This window comes from Rhododendron vialii, chromosome 1a (assembly GCF_030253575.1).
Source record: "Rhododendron vialii isolate Sample 1 chromosome 1a, ASM3025357v1".
Lineage (NCBI taxonomy): Eukaryota > Viridiplantae > Streptophyta > Magnoliopsida > Ericales > Ericaceae > Rhododendron > Rhododendron vialii.
The window spans coordinates 24,199,537-24,219,029 of record NC_080557.1 but is presented as its reverse complement, the minus strand read 5'-3'; positions in this window follow the sequence as shown (position 1 = coordinate 24,219,029).

The following is a 19,493-nucleotide window of genomic DNA, read 5'->3' as shown; positions in this document are numbered from 1 at the left end:
GCAGTGAATTCCTCGGCCAACTGCACCCATGTTCGGATGGAGCGTGAGCCCAATCTGTGAAACCAAGACAAAGCAACCTTCCCTAAACTCGACGGGAACATCTTCCACATGATTGCATCATCTCCTTCATGCATAAACATTGCTTGCTGGTAATGTTGTATATGGGCCACGGGATCAGCATCTGTCTCGTGAGGGATGAACGTTCCGTGCTTTACCCTGGTCGGCAATCTAGCCTCCTGTAACTTTTTTGCAAAAGGGGAGGATGCTATATTCTGAAGTGCTTTCCGTGCTGCTTCCCGTGCAGTCATGGTTTCATCCTCTGGTCCTTTCTTGGATCTAGTTCTTTCCCAATCGGATTCAGGTCTCTCGTACCTGTCCCTATGATGTTTCCTACTCCCTTCCTCCTCGGGGGTAGAGCTTCGACCTCTGCTTCTCCTCTTTCTCGGAGATACCCTCCTTCGCTCGGGTGTTCGGATCTTGCTCCTTCCTTTTCGTGGAGAAGCTTTATGTCGCCTTGGGGTCAGACTTCTGCTTCTGCTCCTTCTTCCTCGTGAAGGAGCCTTTTTGTACTGTACCAAAGCATATTCACTGCCTCTAGAATTTCTTCGAGATAGTCCGGAGTCCTCCGGATGTTCCCTGATCCTCTCTAGTTCTCTGATCTCATGTTCTCATTTTTTGATCAAACGAGCATATTCCTCAATTTCTTGTCTCTTCTTATCAAGAACGTCCTCGCTACGGTATACACTCCTGGAGTGTGCAATCGATTCATCCCCTCGATGGGATTTAGTCCTTCTCGTGGACTTCGATGCCGTCTCCCCATCTCTATTTTTGGAGTCGCCGTGGATGGTAAGGGGGTGGCCCTTACTCGTGGTCCTCTTGTGTCCTCCTTCGGGCTTTCTCGGAGCCCCGGGTGGAGATTTATCCCCTCCTCCAATTAATACATCCTTTGGGTCGTGTGGCGTTGCTGGATCTACTTCCACCATGGTCGTATTTCAAAGGGAACTCTTTCGCTTCCCTTAGACGGCGCCAATTGTAGGTGGACAAATTCAAGTAGTGCTTTGAACAGCACTGGAATGCAACGGCTTCACGTGCCACTCGAACGGAACCCTAGTTTGTCAATGAAACCCTCGTCCTGCAAAACAGACAAGGAGTGAGTGCACCTTTGCCTCTTGTGGCAAAGGCCCTCCGATGCCTTTGTTAGTATTTCGTACTAATGGAGCCCTAATTATCAGTAGGTAAATATCGAATAATGCAATGAATTGCGTACCTTTTTCCTCTAGGTTTACCTCTTATTTATAGATTTATGGATGCTTGCTGCCCAAGTATCCATGTTGCCCTAGGTTTCCTACCTCATATAGGAAAACTAGGATCTCTTGGATTCTTGTTCCCTTATCAGTTTATTTCCTTAATCCTTGTAGGACTCTTTCCATAACAAGCCGAACATCCCATACTCGTTGGGTATCTTTCTTAGATCCTATATTCTTGGGATCTCATCATTTAACGGAATACCAGTGATTCTGGACCCTTCTAGAATGTTCCTTCTAATAGGACTTCTCTCTTTGTTCGGCCATCTCATGGCCGAACAAACGGCCTGGACCAGTTATTTCACATGTAACTGGTCCTAAGGAAACAATTTGGACCATATCCTTCTTAAGGAGCTTTCCTCCTGTTCGGCTCTCTCTTGCCGAACAAGTTTCTTGAACAGTGGCATCTCATGTCATTTTCCTTGTATTTGGTCCAATAACGTCTCGTATTATTGCACCGAGAGTCGTACAACCTCTCTGGACCATTGACTTCTCATGTCATTGGTCCATAGCGTGTTGACCTTTTCTTTGACCGTGCTCGGGCTCGTTTTGTACCTTGTTCGGGAATACCTCCCTACAGCCATGCGTGACTGATAATCGAGATCGTACTGGCTTAACTCGACGGACCATGTCGAGATCCTTCCCGAGAAGTCTGCTTTTCGTAGCAGTGATTTTAATGGAAACTCAGTATAAACCACAACCTTGTGGCCTTGGAAGTAGTGTGGCAATTTCCTTGTGGCTGTCCTAAGTGTCAGGACAAGTTTTTCTAAAGGCAGATATCTCGTCTCTGCATCCAGCAATGTCTTGCTAACATAATAAATAGGGATTTGTTCGATTCCCAAATCCCTCAACAGGACTGCACTTACTGCATGCTCAGAAACGGCTAAATACAGAATTAAAGACTCACCTGGCTGTGGAGTTGATAAAAGTGGGGACTCGGCCAGATAATTCTTCGGATCCTGGAAGGCCTGCTCGCACTCTGCTCCCCATTCGAATCCCTCCCTCTTTTTCAACAATTGAAAAAAGGGTCTGCACTTGTCACTTGACCTGCTGATGAATCTATTAAGTGCTGCAGCCATTCCAGTCAACCTTTGGACTTCCTTAGTGGTTTTAGGACTTTGTATCCTTTGTAGGGCTGCAATTTGATCGGGGTTAGCCTCGATCCCTCTCATGGTCACCAAATGGCCCAGGAACTTTCCTGAACCAACTCCAAATGCACATTTCGAGGCGTTGAGTTTCAGTTTGTACTTCCTCAGGATTTCGAAAGCTTTTTTTAAATCTGCTATATGGCCCCGTTTATCTTGACTTTTCAACACCATATCATCTATGTAAACTTCCATAGTCTTTCCAAGGAGCTTTTTGAACATGATGATTGCAAGTCTTTGGTATGTTGCCCCAGCATTCTTTAGCCCAAACGGCATAACACTATAGCAGTACAACCCTCGTGGTGTGATAAACGAAGTCTTCTCTTGATCAGGTCCAAACATAGCAATTTGATGATACCCTCGATATGCATCGAGAAAACTCATTCGCTCATAACCAGCGGTTGCGTCAACCAACTGGTCAATCCTTGGAAGAGGAAAACTATCTTTTGGACATGCCTTGTTTAGGTCTGTAAAATCTACACAGACACGCCACTTCCCATTCTTTTTCTTCACCACAACGGTGTTAGATAACCATTCTGGGTAGTAGACTTCACGTATTGCTTTGGCCTCTAGTAAACGATCGACCTCTTCAATTACTGCATCTACATGCTGCACGGCTGCCCTCCGTTTTTTCTGAATGATCGGTTTATGCTGAGGATCAATGTTTAAATGATGACAAATCACACCTGCATCTACTCCGGGCATTTCCTCTGGTACCCATGCAAATACATCAACATATTCCTTCAGAAATCTTATTGATTCAGCCTTTTCGTCTGCTCGTAATGATTCCCGAATTAAGAAATATCTTTCAGGATCAGTCTCGTTGATCTGAATTTTCTCCAAGCCTTCAACCACCTTTTCAGCCGGACTTCTTCCAACATCTTCGATAGTTGGTTAATCTGGTACCTCTAATGTATGAACATGGTGGGCCTTTGGGGCTCTTTTAATGATGGAAATCAAACACTGTTGTGCCACCTTCTGATTGCCTCTAAGTACCTCAACCCCATTTGATCCTAGGAATTTCATCATCTGGTGATAAGTCAAGGAGATTGCCTTCATCTTATGCAGCCATGTTCTCCCTATAATAGCGTTATAGGAAGAAGGAACATCGACAACTAAAAAATCTATCCTCAACACCACTGATCCAGCTCGAACAGGTAGTGTTACCTTTCCAAGGGGCCAGACTGCTCCTGCACCGAACCCAATCAGAGTTGTTGAGGATTGCTCTAAGTCTGTTTGGGCCAGCCCCAGCTTCTTGAACGCATCGTAGTACAACACCTCTGTACAACTCCCTTAGTCCACTAGAATCCTCTCAATGTCATATTCCCCAACTCGTAGGGTTATGACCAAAGCTTCGTTGTGGGGTATTTGGACTTCTCCCAGGTCATCATCTGTGAATGCTATGCTTTCATTGCACACATCATTCTCTCGCCCTCTCTTGTTTCCCAATCGCATTACATGCTGGTCGTGCTTCACTTGCCTTTGTAACAGCCTAACCTCATTTCTCGTATAAGGTGTGGCCAACCCGTGTATCATGTGGATTACTCCTTTAGGATTTTGCTCGTAACCTAATTCCACGGCTTTCCCTTTCTCCATTGGATCCTCCTGAATAAATTCCTTGAGATAGCCCCGAGAGACCAAATCTTCAAGGTGTCTTTTGTACATCTCACAATCCTCAGTCATATGGCCCCAATCCTTATGGTAGCTGTAGTGCTGATTCGTAGCACGTTTGGCATCCTTGTCCCCTCCCAGACTTAGGGGCCATTTAAAATATGGCTGATTCTTTATTCGCTAAAGAATCCTATAAATTGGTTCCTTCCAAACCGTAGTGATCGAAAAGAAAGATTTGGGGTCAGGAGCTTGCTTATCTTTGTACGGCTCTTTCTTAGCCTGCCCATACTCCATTCTCTCTCTATAAGTTTTGGGCTCTGGTTTATCCACTTTTTTGACAAGCGCCTTTGGCTGTTCGGCAACAATCCTGCCATCCTCACGGAGTATGTCATCCTCCATTCTGGCATGTTGCTCTATCCGTTCCATCAATTTAGCCAACGTGGCTACTGGATGTTTATTCAATGAGCGACGCAGCTCTCGCCGAACAGGCAAGCCAGTCTTGAAGGTGGCAATCGCATACTCCTCACTGCAACTTTCAATCTCGTTGAAAGTTTCCCAGTACTTCTTTGCATAATCCCTGATCTGCTCGTTCTTCTCCTATTTCATGGTGGAAAGACTCTCAAACGTCTTTGGGGCTTTTCTACTTGTCAAGAACCGAGCAGTGAATTCCTCAGCCAACTGCCTCCATCCTCGTATGGATCGTAGGGCCAGTTTATGAAACCAAGCCAAGGCCACCTTGCCAAGACTGGAGGGGAACATCTTGCATAAGATGGCATCATCCCCCTCGTGCATAAACATAGCTTGTTGATAATGCTGTATGTGAGCCACGGGATCCGTATTTGTCTCGTAAAGTATGAACGTACTGTGCTTCACTCTGCTCGGCAATCTAGCTTCTTGTAGCCTTTTTGCAAAAGGGGAGGCTGCAATATTACTTAGGGCTTTGCGTGCTGCTTCTCGTGCAGTCACTGTCCCATCCTCGAGCTCCTTCGATTTATGGGCCGTAGCCTTGACCCAATCGGCATCAGGCCTCTCGTACCTGTCCTGATGATGCTTCCTTGTTTCCTCCTCTTCTGGGGTGGAACTTCGGTCTCTGCTCCTCCTTTTTTGTGAAGAAGCCCTTCTCTTCGGTGTTTGGCTTTTACTTTTGCTTCTCCTTTTTCGTGGAGAAGCTTCGTATCGCCCTTTATTAGGACTCCTGCTCGTTCTCCTTCGTGAATGAGTCTGCTTATGGACTACCAGAGTCCGTCCGTCCTTCTGGGAATTTCTACGAGAAAGTCCAGAATCTTCTAGGTGCTCTCGTACCCGCTGCAATTCCTGTATCTCGTACTCTCATTTTCTAATTAAACGAGCATACTCCTCGATTTCCCTTCTCTTTTTATCGAGGACATCGTTATCATTGTGTATACTTCTTGATTGGGTGACTGACTCTTCTCTTCGATGAGACTTACTCCTTCTCGTGGAGCCAGTAGTAGTTTTGTCTCCTTTTTCTTTGGAGTTATCTCTGTCATGTCTACTAGTGGGCTTTCTCGGAGCGCCTGGTGGGGATTTATCTCTTCCCCCACCCAACTGGTCCTTTGGACTAAACGGCGTAACTGGATCTTCTTCCATCATCATTACTTTTCTGAAAAATTATTCGTTTCCCACAGACGGCGCCAATTATAGGGGGATGAAAACAATTGATGCTTCGGATCACCTTGGATTGCAACGGCTTATTCGTACCTTTTCACCGGAACCCTAATTCGTCGTCGGAACCGTAATCTGCAAAATAGATAGGGGGTGAGTGCACCTTTGCCTCTCGTGGCAAAGGCCCTCCAATGGCAAAGTTAGTATCACGTACTAGAGAAACCTTAATTATCAGTAGGAAATATCGAATAATGCAATATATTGCGTACCTTTCACCTTTAGGTTTACCTCATATTTATAGATTTGCGTATGCTTGCTCCCAAGCATTCCTGTTGCCCTAGGATTCCTATTTCGTATAGGAAACCCTAGATATCAAAGATTCTTGTTTTCCTTATCAATTCATTGTAAAAGAGTCCTTTTAGGATTCTTTTCCATTAAAAGCCGAACATCCCATTTTCATTAGGTATCTTTCTCAGATCCTATATTCTTGGGATCTCATCCGTGACTACTCTGGAATCTTCCATAACATTTCCTCTGCTATTGCTCTTTGATTAGAGCTCTTTCCTTGTTTGGCTGTATCGTAGCCGAACAGTGTAACGCCCCACTATTTTCTATAAATAAACTCCAAAATACATTGTATTTTCAAAAGCTTCTAGGCCCTTATTTTCTCCATAAATAAATTACATCATCAAAAAAAACTTAAGCCGTCTTCTTCGGCATCATTCTGCTTAGCACCGAACTCTTCCAAATTATAAAATCCTCCCTGTTCATCTCTAAACTCTGGCATAAAATGCCAGGGTCACAAAAGTAACACCGTGAGCAATTAAGCCCAATAGCTAACTCCTACCTCTATGTCCCATACACTAACAAAAATAACATATAACAATTTATCAAAAACAAAATTTAACATCACAAAATAATCAAAGGTGTTGGTGTCTTTTAGAATTATCGCAGCGTATCGTAAACAGTGTCATCATTTTTCAAGAATCGATTCCACTTTCCATTTTATTTTCTCAAGCACTGGTTCCGCTGACCATATTTCAGGACCTACCGGGCTCCAAGGCTAAGTTTAGATTTTGCCACCCAAAAGCACTGATTCCGCTAACCATCTTTCAGATTCCATCGGGCTCTCAGGCTCACACATGCACACCCGAGCCATGATTCCGCTAACCATCTTTCAGATTCCATCGGGTTCTCATGCTCACACACACACACACACCCGAGCCATGATTCCGCTAACCATTCTTTCAGATTCCATCGAGCCATGATTCCGCTAACCATTCTTTCAGATTCCATCGGGTTCTCATGCTCACACACATACACACACCCGAGCCATGATTCTGCTAACCATTCTTTCAGATTCCATCGGGTTCTCATGCTCACACAATTACTAATCTTTCACCTTTCATTTTCTTTTTACTTTTTGTATTTCACTTCTCATTTCTCGTGTCTCGTAATCATGCAACATTTTCTCGCGTTCACATTATTCTTTCAAAGCTTGCTACAATCGTGCGATAATAATAAATCACTAATTTCATGCATTTCTATTTTTGACAATATTAAAAAATTATAACATCACAACATGAAATTGATAAAATCAACTTCTCAACTTAAGCAATTTAATTATGTGATATCATAAAAATAATTAATAAATAGTTAAACATGTAGCACATTAACATTATACTTAGGTGAGCAGATAGGAGGTTTCTACCGTTCTTCTTGGCAATAGCGGGTTACGGATTCGTTGGGTCGAAACGGAGTGACGTCGCCTCGGTTGGAATTTGATGAAAAGGAAAATAATTTCTTTTAACTATGAATTTGGAATTCTAAAGATCGACTAATGGTTTTGAGTGGTGGTGGATTTTTTCCTCTTCTCCCTCTCTCTTGGCCGACTCTCTTTCTTTCCCTCGCTTTCCCTTTCTTTATACGAATGCAAGAACAAGGAAGAAAAGAATGAAGAAGTGAGTTGTGGTGTGTGGAATGGAGGGGGAGGGGTGAGGCCTATTTATACCCATGGAAGAAGAATCTAGAAAATCATAACCATATCTTATAAAATCTAATAATATCTCAATCAAATCTAATAATATCCAAATCAAATCTTATATAATCTAATAAAATCCAACTATATCTAATCAAATCTTACAATATCTTTCCAAATCTAACAAAATCCAATATCAAATCTTATATAATCTTATATAATCTTATATAATCTAACAATATCTAATAAAATTGATATAATATCCAATAAAATCTAATTAAATTTTATCATATCTAATAAAATCTCAATCAAATCTTATCTTATATAATCAATCTTATCCTAGATTTTTAGGATTATGAAGTAGGGCTAGGGTTCTATAATAGTTGGGTATAAGGATATCAAGGTTTAAGATGTGAAAAGAATAAAAATAAAAATCATATGATATCAAAGGGTTTTTAATGGCTAGCTCGTAAGGTTAAATTATAATACAATCACTTTAATAAATAATAAAAGAATTTTTAGTAAAAGAATTATAATAAACTGTTTAAAAAATAATTGACGTGAAAATTTGGGTCATTACAAACAGTCTGCCTGGACCAGCTACTTCACATGTCACTTGGTCCAATGTAATCAGAATGTCTCTGTCTGCCAAACAGTTAGTTTACACCAATGACTTCTCATGTTATTTGGCCTTTACTTTCATTCAATGCACTGTATGGCGATCAGCCCTGTCCAATCTTTCACGTGTTCTTATACATCACGTGTTCTTTACACATCACGTGTTCGGCAACTAGAGGTATCTGTTCGGGAACACCTCCCTACAATTTCGTATTCCGTACTGGACACAAAAAGCCTTGAATTTCTTCTGAAATTGGGATCCATTGTCTGTAATCAATGAATAAGGGACCCCAAAGCAAGTGATGATGCTTTTCCACACGAACCTTTCTATCATAGGTTCAGTGATTTTGGCCAGTGGTTCTGCCTCAATCCACTTAGTAAAATAGTCTGTTGCAATTAACAGGAATTTTTGATTCCCAGTTGCTTTGTGTAGTGGACCCACGATGTCCATTCCCCATTGAGCAAACGGCCAAGGACTTGTCAAAGGCACTAGATCCTTGGCTAGTGTTCGAATCATTGGTGAGAATTTTTGACATTTCTCACAAATTTTCACATACACCTTTCCATCTTCCTGCATGTGTGGCCACCAGTAGCCTTGGGTAATTGCTCGGTGGGCGATGGATCTTGCTCCAGCATGGTTTCCACAGGTTCCCTCATGAATTTCGTGTAGAAATTTTTGCACCATCTCAGGATGCACACAAAGCAAATAGGGACCTGTAAAGGACTTCCAGTATAATTTTCTTTCTGGGGATAGCCAAAACTTAGTAGACTTGGTCCTTATCTTATGAGCCTCCTTTTTGTCAGAAGGGAGTATTTCGTCTCGTAAAAACTCTAGGATTGGGTCCATCCAACTTGGTCCTTGGTTCACGTCCAAGACCAATTCTACACTTTGCCCAATGCTCGGCTCACTCAGATACTCTACTGCCACCTTCCTTTTAAACTCAGTTGATACTGCTACAGTCAACCAAGCTAATGAATCTGCATGGGCATTCTGTCCAGAACTTATCTGTTCAATATATACCCTCTCGAAGGTATCAAGCAGGTCTTTAGCTGCTTCCACATATGCTGCCATCTTCTCGTTCCGGGCTTGGTATTCCCCGGACATTTGATAAACTACGAGCTGTGAATCACAACACACTCTGACCCGTTTTGCTTTCAAAGTCTTTGTACTCCTTAATCCAGCTAAGAGTGCCTCATACTCTGCCACATTATTCGATGCATTAAAACCAAGCCGAACAGATAGTTCGATCATTACTCCTTCAGGAGGAAAGAGAACAACCCCAATTCCTGAACCAGTATTACATGCTGATCCATCAACGAATAACTTCCATTCCATGGGGTCCTATTCGGCTGAGAGTTGATTCTTCATGGGTGATGTCTTAGTCGCCTGTTCCTTTCTCGTAGGAGGTAGGGGAGCTACCGTAGGAGAAAACTCCGCCACAAAATCAGCCAACACTTGGCCTTTGATTGCCGTGCGTGGCTGATAATTGATATCGTACTGGCTTAACTTGACAGACCACGTCGAGATCCTTCCCGAAAAGTCTGCTTTTCATAGCAGTAATTTCAATGGAAACTCAGTATAAACCATAACCTTGTGGCTTTGGAAGTAGTGTGGCAATTTCCTTGTGGCTGTCCTAAGTGCCAGGACAAGTTTCTCTAAGGGCAGATATCTCGTCTCTGCATCAAGCAGTGTCTTGCTAACATAATAAATAGGGATTTGCTCGATTCCCAAATCCCTTAATAGGACTGCACTAACTGCATGCTCAGAAACAGCTAAGTACAAAACTAAAGATTCACCTGGCCGTGGAGTTGACAAAAGTGGGGGCTCGGTCAGATATTTCTTCAGGTTCTGGAAGGCCTGTTCGCATTCTGCTCCCCATTCGAATCCCTCCCTCTTTTTCAATAATTGAAAAAAGGGTATGCACTTGTCACTTGACCTGCTGATGATAAGTCTATTAAGTGCTGCAGCCATTCCAGTCAACCTCTGGACTTCCTTAGTGGTTTTGGGACTTTGTAGCCTTTGTAGGGCTGCAATTTGATCAGGGTTAGCCTCAATCCCTCTCATGGTCACCAAGTGGCCCAGGAACTTTCATAAACCAACTCCAAATGCACATTTCGAGGTGTTGAGTTTCAGTTTGTACTCCCTCAGGATCTCGAAAGCTTCTTTTAAATCCGCTATGTGTCATTGTTTATCTTGACTTTTCACCACCATATCATCTATGTAAACCTCCATAGTCTTGCCAAGCAGCTTTTTGAACATGACGGTTGCGAGTCTTTGGTACGTTGCCCCAGCATTTCTTAGCCCAAATGGCATGACGCTATAGCAGTACAACCCTCGCGGTGTAAGAAAAGAAGTCTTCTCTTGATCAAGCCCAAACATAGCAATCTGATGATATCCTCGATATGCGTCGAGGAAACTCATTAGTTCGTAACTAGCAGTTGCGTCAACCAACTGGTCTATCCTTGGAAGAGGAAAACTGTCTTTTGGACACGCCTTGTTTAGGTCTGTGAAGTCTACGCAGACATGCCACTTCCCATTCTTTTTCTTTACCACCACGGTATTGGATAACCACTTTGGGTAGTAAACTTCACGTATTGCTTTTGCCTCGAGCAAACGATCAACTTCTTCAATTACAGCATCCACATGCTGCACGGCTGCTCTCCATTTTTTCTGAATGACCGGCTTATGCTGAGGATCAACATTTAAATGGTGACAAATCACACCTGCATCTACTCCGAGCATTTCTTCTGGCACCCATGCAAATACATCAACATATTCCTTGAGAAATCTTATTAATTCAGCCTTTTCGTCTGCTGACAATGATTCTCCGATTAAGAAATATCTTTCAAGATCAGTCTCGTTGATCTGAATCTTCTCCAAGCCTTCAACCACCTTCTCTGCCGGACTTCTTCCAACATCTTCGATAGTTGGTTGATCTGATACTTCTAATGTATGAACGTGGTGGGCCTTTTTAATGATGGAGATTAGACATTGTTGGGCCACTTTCTGATTGCCTCTAATTACTTCAACCCCATTCGATCCTGGGAATTTCACCATCTGGTGGTAAGTCGAGGAGACAGCTCTCATTTTGTGCAACCATGTCCTCCCTATAATCGCGTTATAGGAAGAAGGAACATCAACAATTAAGAAATCTGTCCTCAACACCACTGATCCAGCCCGAACAGGTAGTGTTACCTTTCCAAGAGGCCAGACTGCTCCCGCACCGAACCCAATTAGGGGTGTTGTAGAGTGCTCTAAGTCCGTTTGGGCCAGCCCCAGCTTTTTGAACGCATCATAGTACATCACCTCTGTACAACTCCCTGAGTCCACTAGAATCCTCTCAATGTCGTATTCCCCAACTCGTAGGGTTATGACCAAAGCTTTGTTGTGGGGTATTTGGACTTCTCCCAGATCATCATTTGTGAATGCTATGCTTTCATTGCACACATCATTCTCTCGACCTCTCTTGTTTCCCAATCGCATTACATGCTGATCGTGCTTGACTCGCCTTTGTAACAGCCTAACCTCATTTCTTGTATAAAGTGTGGCCAACCCATGTATCATGTGGATTACTCCTTTAGGATTTTGCTCGTAACCCAGTTCCATGGCTTTCCCTTTCTCCTTCGGATCCTCCTGGATAAATTCCTTGAGATAGCCCCGAGAGACCAAATCGTCAAGGTGTCTTTTGTACATCTCACAATCCTCAGTCATATGGCCCCAATCTTTATGGTAGCTGCAGTGCTGATTCGTAGCACGTTTTGCGTCCTTATCTCCGCCTAGACTTGGGGGCCACTTGAAATATGGCTGATTCTTTATTCGATAAAGAATCCTATAAATTGGTTCCTTCCAAACCGTAGTGATAGAAAAGAAAGATTTGGGGTCAGGAGCTTGCTTATCCTTGTACGGCTCTTTCTTAGCCTGCCCATACTCCTTTCTTTCTCTATAAGTCTTGGGCTCTGGCTTATCCACTTTCTTAACAAGTGCCTTGGTCTGTTCGGCCACAATCCTACCATCCTCGCGGAGTATGTCATCCTCCATTCTGGCGTGTTGCTCTATCCGTTCCATTAGTTTGGCCAACGTGGCTACTGGATGCATATTCAAAGACCGGCGCAACTCTCCCCGAACAGGCAAGCCAGTCTTGAAGGTTGCTATCGCATATTCTTCACTGCAGCTCTCAATCTCGTTGAAAGTCTCCCAGTACTTTTTAGCGTAATCCCTAATCGGTTTGCTTTCCGTTTGTTTCATTGTGGAAAGACTTTTGAACGTCTTCGGGGCTCTTCTACTTGTCAAGAACCGGGCAGTGAATTCGTCGGCCAACTGCCTCCATCCTCGTATGGATCGTGGGGCCAATTTATTGAACCAAGATAGGGCCACCTTTCCGAGACTCGAAGGGAACATTTTGCACAAGATGGCATCATCCCCATCGTGCATGAACATAGCTTGCTGATAGTGCTGTATGTGAGCCACGGGGTCCATATTCGTCTCGTAAAGTACGAACGTTCCATGCTTCACTCTGCTCGGCAACCTAGCCTCTTGTAGCCTCCTTGCAAAGGGGGAGGCTGCAATATTACTTAGGGCCTTCCGTGCTGCTTCTCGTGCAGTTACTGTCCCATCCTCGAGCTCCCTCGACTTGTGAGCCGTAGCCTTGACCCAATCAGCATCAGGCCTCTCGTACCTGTCCCGGTGATGCTTCCTTGTTTCTTCCTCTTCTGGGGTAGAACTTCGGTCTCCGCTCCTCCTTTTTCGTGAAGAAGCCCTTCGTCTTTCCGGTGTTCGACTTTTACTTCTGCTTCTCCTTTTTCGTGGAGAAGCTTCGTATCGCCCTATGATAGGACTCCTGCTCTTTCTCCCTCATGAATGAGCCTGCTTATGGACTACCAGGGTTCGTCTGTCTTTCTGGGAATTCCTTCGAGAAAGTCCAGAATCTTTTGGGTGCTCTCGTACCCGTTATAATTCTTGTCTCTCGTACTCTCATTTTCTAATCAAACGAGCGTACTCCTCGATTTCCGTTCTCTTTTTATCGAGGACATCGTTATCATTGTGTATACTTCTTGAATGGGTGACTGATTCCTCTCTTCGATGAGACTTACTCCTTCTCGTGGAGCCAGTGGCAGTTTTGTCTCCTTTTTCTTTGGAGTTATCTCTGTCATGTCTACCAGTGGGCTTTCTCGGAGCACCTGGTGGGGATTTATCTCTTCCCCCACCCAACTGGTGCTTTGGACTAAACGGCATAACTGGATCTTCTTCCATCATGATTATTTTTCAGAAAAACTTGGTTCATTTCCCACAGACGGCGCCAATTGTAGGGGGATGAAAACAATTAATGCTTCGAATCACCTTGGATTGCAACGGCTTATTCGTGCCTTCTCACCGGAACCCTAATTCGTCGTTGGTACCCTAATCTGCAAAACAGACAGGGGATGAGTGCACCTTTGCCTCTCGTGGCAAAGGCCCTCCGATGCCAAAGTTAGTCTCACGTACTGGCAATTAACCCTAAATATCAATAGGAAGTCACGTATAAATGCAATGTATTGCGTACCTTTATCTCTATGTTTACCTCATATTTATAGATTCATGGATGCTTGCCACCCAAGTATCCGTATTGCAATAGGTTTCCTACCTCGTATAGGAAACCTGAATATTTTGGATTCTCGTTCCCTTATCAGTTCATTACCTTAGTCCTTTTTAGGACTCTTTTCCTTAGCTGGCCGAACATCCCATTCTCGTTGGGTATCTTTCCCAGATCTTATATTCTCGGGATCTCATCCCTTAGAGGATAGGACCGTTCTGGAATCATCTAGAGCGTTCCCACCGCCTTAGCATTCAAGACCGCTTACTTTAATAACTCTTTCCCTGTTCGGTCATCTCATTGCCGAACAGTGAATCTGGACTAATGACCCCACGTGTCACTGGTCCACATTCTTTATGCTTTTGGTAAATGACTTCACGTGTCTTTTATCTACACTTGCCGAACAGACTATTTGGGCCAATGACTCCTCATGGCAATGATCCAAATCGCCGTTCACCGCCCTTCCCGGCTAAGTCCTACCATATTTACCACACGCTCTCATAAACCATGTGTTCAGCCACTAAATGTATCTGTTCGGGAATACCTCCCTACCAAAAACTTCAGCCTCAACACTACCTCGGCCACGGCCTATTGGGTTGGTGCGGCCACGACCACGTGCTGAAGGAGTGGCCTGACCACGGCCGCGAACTATAGGAGTGGCCCGACCTTGGCCACAAACTGCTGGACCCTCATTTGTCGACCTAGTATTATGACGTGGACGAACCATTCTGGCCCTAATCTTGAAAATATAATATTACAGTCAATAAGCTAGATGCGAAATTATATAAACAAAAGATGAACTCACAAGCCTATGAGACTCCGGGGACCTGGACCTCATCTAAGACAAGGTGCGATGATGAATGCAAGTATAAAAATTGAAACTTAAGCTCTAATTTGGTTATTGATTTGATTAGTATCGGTGATTATAGTGCTCACCCATCACGAGGGCGCGAGGCTATAAAGTTGGGGAGAGTGTAACACCTCGTCGCATATTGGGAGTCTACATGGATGATCTTGGGCATATAACATGTCACGCCCTCAATTTTCAACACAAATAATAATAACTTTAGATAATTAAAATCCTCGCGATAATATAGGTAATACCCCAAAAGACATTACAATTCCCAAATTCGGATAAACTTGATTAACAGTTACAACATTCTAAAAATAAACGATACAGTGCAGTACGGTACGGTTTTCTTTACAATGATACTAGGATAACTTCTAAAAATAGCTTTTGATGGTGATATCGGCATGCACTCCAAGACAGTAACCTGCAACGTACTTGAAAATGACAGGTTGAGCTACACTAGCCCAATAGGAAAATCTACTCTAACATTATGTATATATGAGAAGACAAGTGTAAAGGAAGAAGATCACATCGTTAGAAAATGGCAATTTGAACCAACCATGAGCGTACTACAGAGTCAAGATGTTTAAGAACTCGAAGGACTCCCTCGTGCCAGCCTTCTCACTATTATGTCACGTATCGTCGTCTATATATCATATCCCTACAATCAGATTCCATTTATAAACTAACGTGTGAATGCTTGTATTGGTCTTCCTCAACGTGTCACATTACGGTAGGTCATCTATGCCTCTTTGGCAAACACTCTACCAAATGAAAAATCGAATGACAGAAAATAATAAGAATAACGTAGTTAAAAATTCCACATGAAACCCATTGCCACAAGTCACCATACACTACAATGATATCCCAAATTCTTAGTTCAATACAACCAACATTGCCCTTAGAGTCACCACGGCTTTCCTCGGGTCTTTTCCCTAAGTCAAACCGGAAGAAAGTCACCATGGCTTTACCCAAGTCTATTCTCAAATCCGTAGAGCAGTTGGGTCACCACGGCTTTACCCGGGTCTATTCCCTCTTTCACAGGGTAACAGGGTCACCACAGCTTTTCTCGGGTCTATTCCCGCATTCACAAGGCACTTGGGTCACCACGGCTTTACTCGGGTCTATTCCCATATTCAACATATACTCATGATGCAAACCTGTCAATACGACTTCATAGCAGGGTCTAATGTATTATAATCATTAAGAGGGCAACACCCACATACCAACGAGTATAACAATCACGCCCATCTCGCATTAACATAACTCATATCAATAGTAAGTTGTCACGTCACCATTTCTAACGTTAGTTTACCGATTAACCATTTCACCTCGCCTTTTCCATGATCGTCATCATTTCACATTTATTGATCATGTGTCCTCGTACCACATTTCAACCAACACTCATCATAAATTCATAACTCAACCATTGTGCAATATTTTAGGTCTATCGAACTCATTCTTAAGTTGTGGCAACTAACCACCCTCCACTTCTATAGTCCTAACTTTTTGTATACTTAACCTGTCAATGTAATTTCGGTGGCAATTAAAAGATGACTTCAAAACCTCAAAGTTGATATATCATACGCTTGAATTGGACATCGGACGAGGAAGTTATGGCCATTCGAAGTTGGGCAAAAATCCAGAAAATGACAGCAACAGCAGAAAATGAGGAAGCTGACATGCCTTCACTCCTATGATTATAACTTTTTGCGTACTTAGACATTTTAGGTGATTCTGGTGGCCCTGGAAATCTGACTTCAAGATCTCGAATTCGATATATAATTTGCGTGTTTTCGATATCGTACAAGGAAGTTATGACTATTTGAAATTGGGCAAAAACTCAGAAAAACGTGCAACAGCAGAAAATGGGACACCAAGAAAATTTTGGGGATTTACAAGGAATTGAACAACAAACCTTGATATAGTGATCAATAGCAAGTCTCAAACACTATATCAACTCATAAACATATAAAAGTAGTTAGATTTCTCTACCACAATGGGTTTTGAGCAAAATCCTAAGTGACCAAAGCTTGAAACCACCAAGATCTACCTCCTTCCAAGCTACAATATGAGACCTAGGTCCAAGATTCCCCAATATCAAGAAGAATAAGTGAGGTTCAACAAGTGATTGAGAGGAAAGAGAGAGAAATTCGAAAATGATGAAGTTCTTACCTCTTTGAGTGCAATAACCTTGATTTCGAATGAGGTTAGGATGAACAACCCATAGATCTTGAAGATTTTGAAGTGTTTGATCTGCAAATCCAAGGATTTGAGGGAGAGATTGAAGAGAGAAGGGAGAGAGGTGATTTTAGGACTTGGTTCGTGGTCTTGGAGTGAGAAAATAACATAAGGGGTCTATTTATAGTGTCTGAATCGTGTGCTGAAAATTCAGAATTTTTGTAGGATGTACTGGTACTGGAATATGCAGTACTTGTACAGCCGCCCGGAAGGTTCAGCTTTGCGCAGTTTCTGGTCGAGGTGTACTTGTACATGAAATTGCCGTACCTGTACACCATGGACAGATTTGAAATTTTTTTCCAACTTTCATCGAAATGAACCCCGATTGCTACCAACACTTTCAAACATCATTTCAACACCGAAACTCAAAGTTTAACTATCAACCGAATGTCTCATATATAACGACACGTCAATCCATGCAATCACATCGATTAAATAACCAAAGTAAATCAAAGCACAACTTTACAAAAAAAGAATAATTGCACGGGTCTTCACATTCTACCCTCCTTAAAGAAATTTCATCCTCAAAATTTAACAAACCAAGAGCAGTTACATTTCGCAACAATCACAATATGCTATCCATCCAACTCTAAGGGAAATGCAACAAATCAAATCGCCAATAGTCTTAAAGCTAAGTTAAGCGACTTACAACGATTACAAATGAAACAAGTTCGATTACGTTACTCTAATCTCATCTTCCACTTTCCCACGAAATCAACCCTACTTCAATTACTTCACAAAATTCCCTCTAAAGGTTTAGTCATACCCGTTTAATTCTAAATCTTGCGAATCCGAAACACTTGCCAATTTCCCTCAAAAGATGCACCAAACTCTCACACTAAGTTGGGTCATTCTAGATCATGAGAAGGATCCTGTTGGTACCCAAAATGGAATGTGCAAGCTCTAAATTTCAGACAACGCCAATCAAGAATTCAAAGAAAGGTCACGAGGTATCCGCAATTCAAAGAACACATGGAATCTTCAAAATGGTTAGGCAACAAACAAAACGTACCATCCCATAACAATCCAAGAAATCTAGAAATAATCAATCATAATCTTTCCATTGTTCCACATGTCAAAGAAGCCATTTGATACCCTTAAGCAAAAGAGAGATTTCGATATTGAGGATAAACACACAATAATTGGGTAGAGCCCTAGTAGGCAAACCAGTACAAGATCAAAAATTTGTACAAGACCGAAACGTTTAAAACTTCTAACATATTGAAGTTGAACATTATAGAACGAATCATGGGTCTCCGAAGTTGGGAAACGATAACAAAGTTTAACGCCATAGAAAGTAACCATAGTAATGAGTTCGAATTGAATGGCATCAACAAATGGATATCAATGAATATATCACCACAAGATTTTGCTCCAGTTATGACACAAGGACTTGAGTAGGGTAGTAATTTCCAACAAATAAACTAGTAGCTAAAATGATGGAATCCAAACCAACCTATAAAGTCTAGGGAAGCAAACAGATTTAACGTGGAACGAGTTTAAATCAAGGGCCTCAAAGTTAAGTTGTCTTAACAAGCTGTGACACCAATGCAAGCAGTAACGACAACGAACTCCGAACTTAATGGCACTAACGAACAAACTGGTATTGTGAGACACGTGACCACCAAATTTGGCCTTAATAGATAGAAGTCGCAATGTAAGAACTTGCGTAAAACAACAATCGAAAACGACAAAATTGATACTCACAACAGAGGCGACCAAGCTGACCAACAAAGTTTTATCCCAAACATGAGAGTGTCCAAAGTAGAACTCGAATGAGGGACGAGAAACAATCATCAACATCAATAGCAAATGTGTCATAGGATACTTTATCATAAGAATCTGAATAGCACCAAGAAATACTAGGAAAGGTAGTGTGAAAGTTAACTCGAATGTCAAAAACCATAATAGGTCAACGGTACAACAGACTTCACGGAAAGCAGATTACGACACAATTCCAACAAGATTCAGCTAAGTTAATGTAAAGGATTAACAAAAGAAGCAACTCTTGCAGAATCACATTCAGAATATCACCAACTATCATAGGTATAACGAATCCCTGCCCAAACCAGATCAAATCTTGCCATATGCTGAATGAGAAGGTCAATTACTACACAGTACTTAGGAATGAATAACTCACAACCTTGGTAAACATAACCTTGAGGTATGACTCCACAAACAAAGTAGACTATGATTCTTGGTTTTAGATTTCAAATCACAAACAAAGACATTGTTATGAATGAACAAAATGCTCTCAAGTTAAAAGAACTACCACCATGAAATTTAACAATAAGGAGAGGAAAATACCCCACAACTGATGTCTCTGAAGGCTAGAAAGTGGTAGGAGGTGGTGAATTTACAGCGTCAATCGTAAAGGCTCTCTGCCCAACATGTGACCCTCGACCCGAGGTAGCTTGATAGAACTGCGTCTGTTGCTTTTTTGGCGTACGTTTATGCTGTTGCATTAAGCCTGACTCACCACGTACTCCCGATTCTTGAGGACAATTTCTCACAATATGGTCAGGTTTGCCACAAGTATAACAAGACCTATTA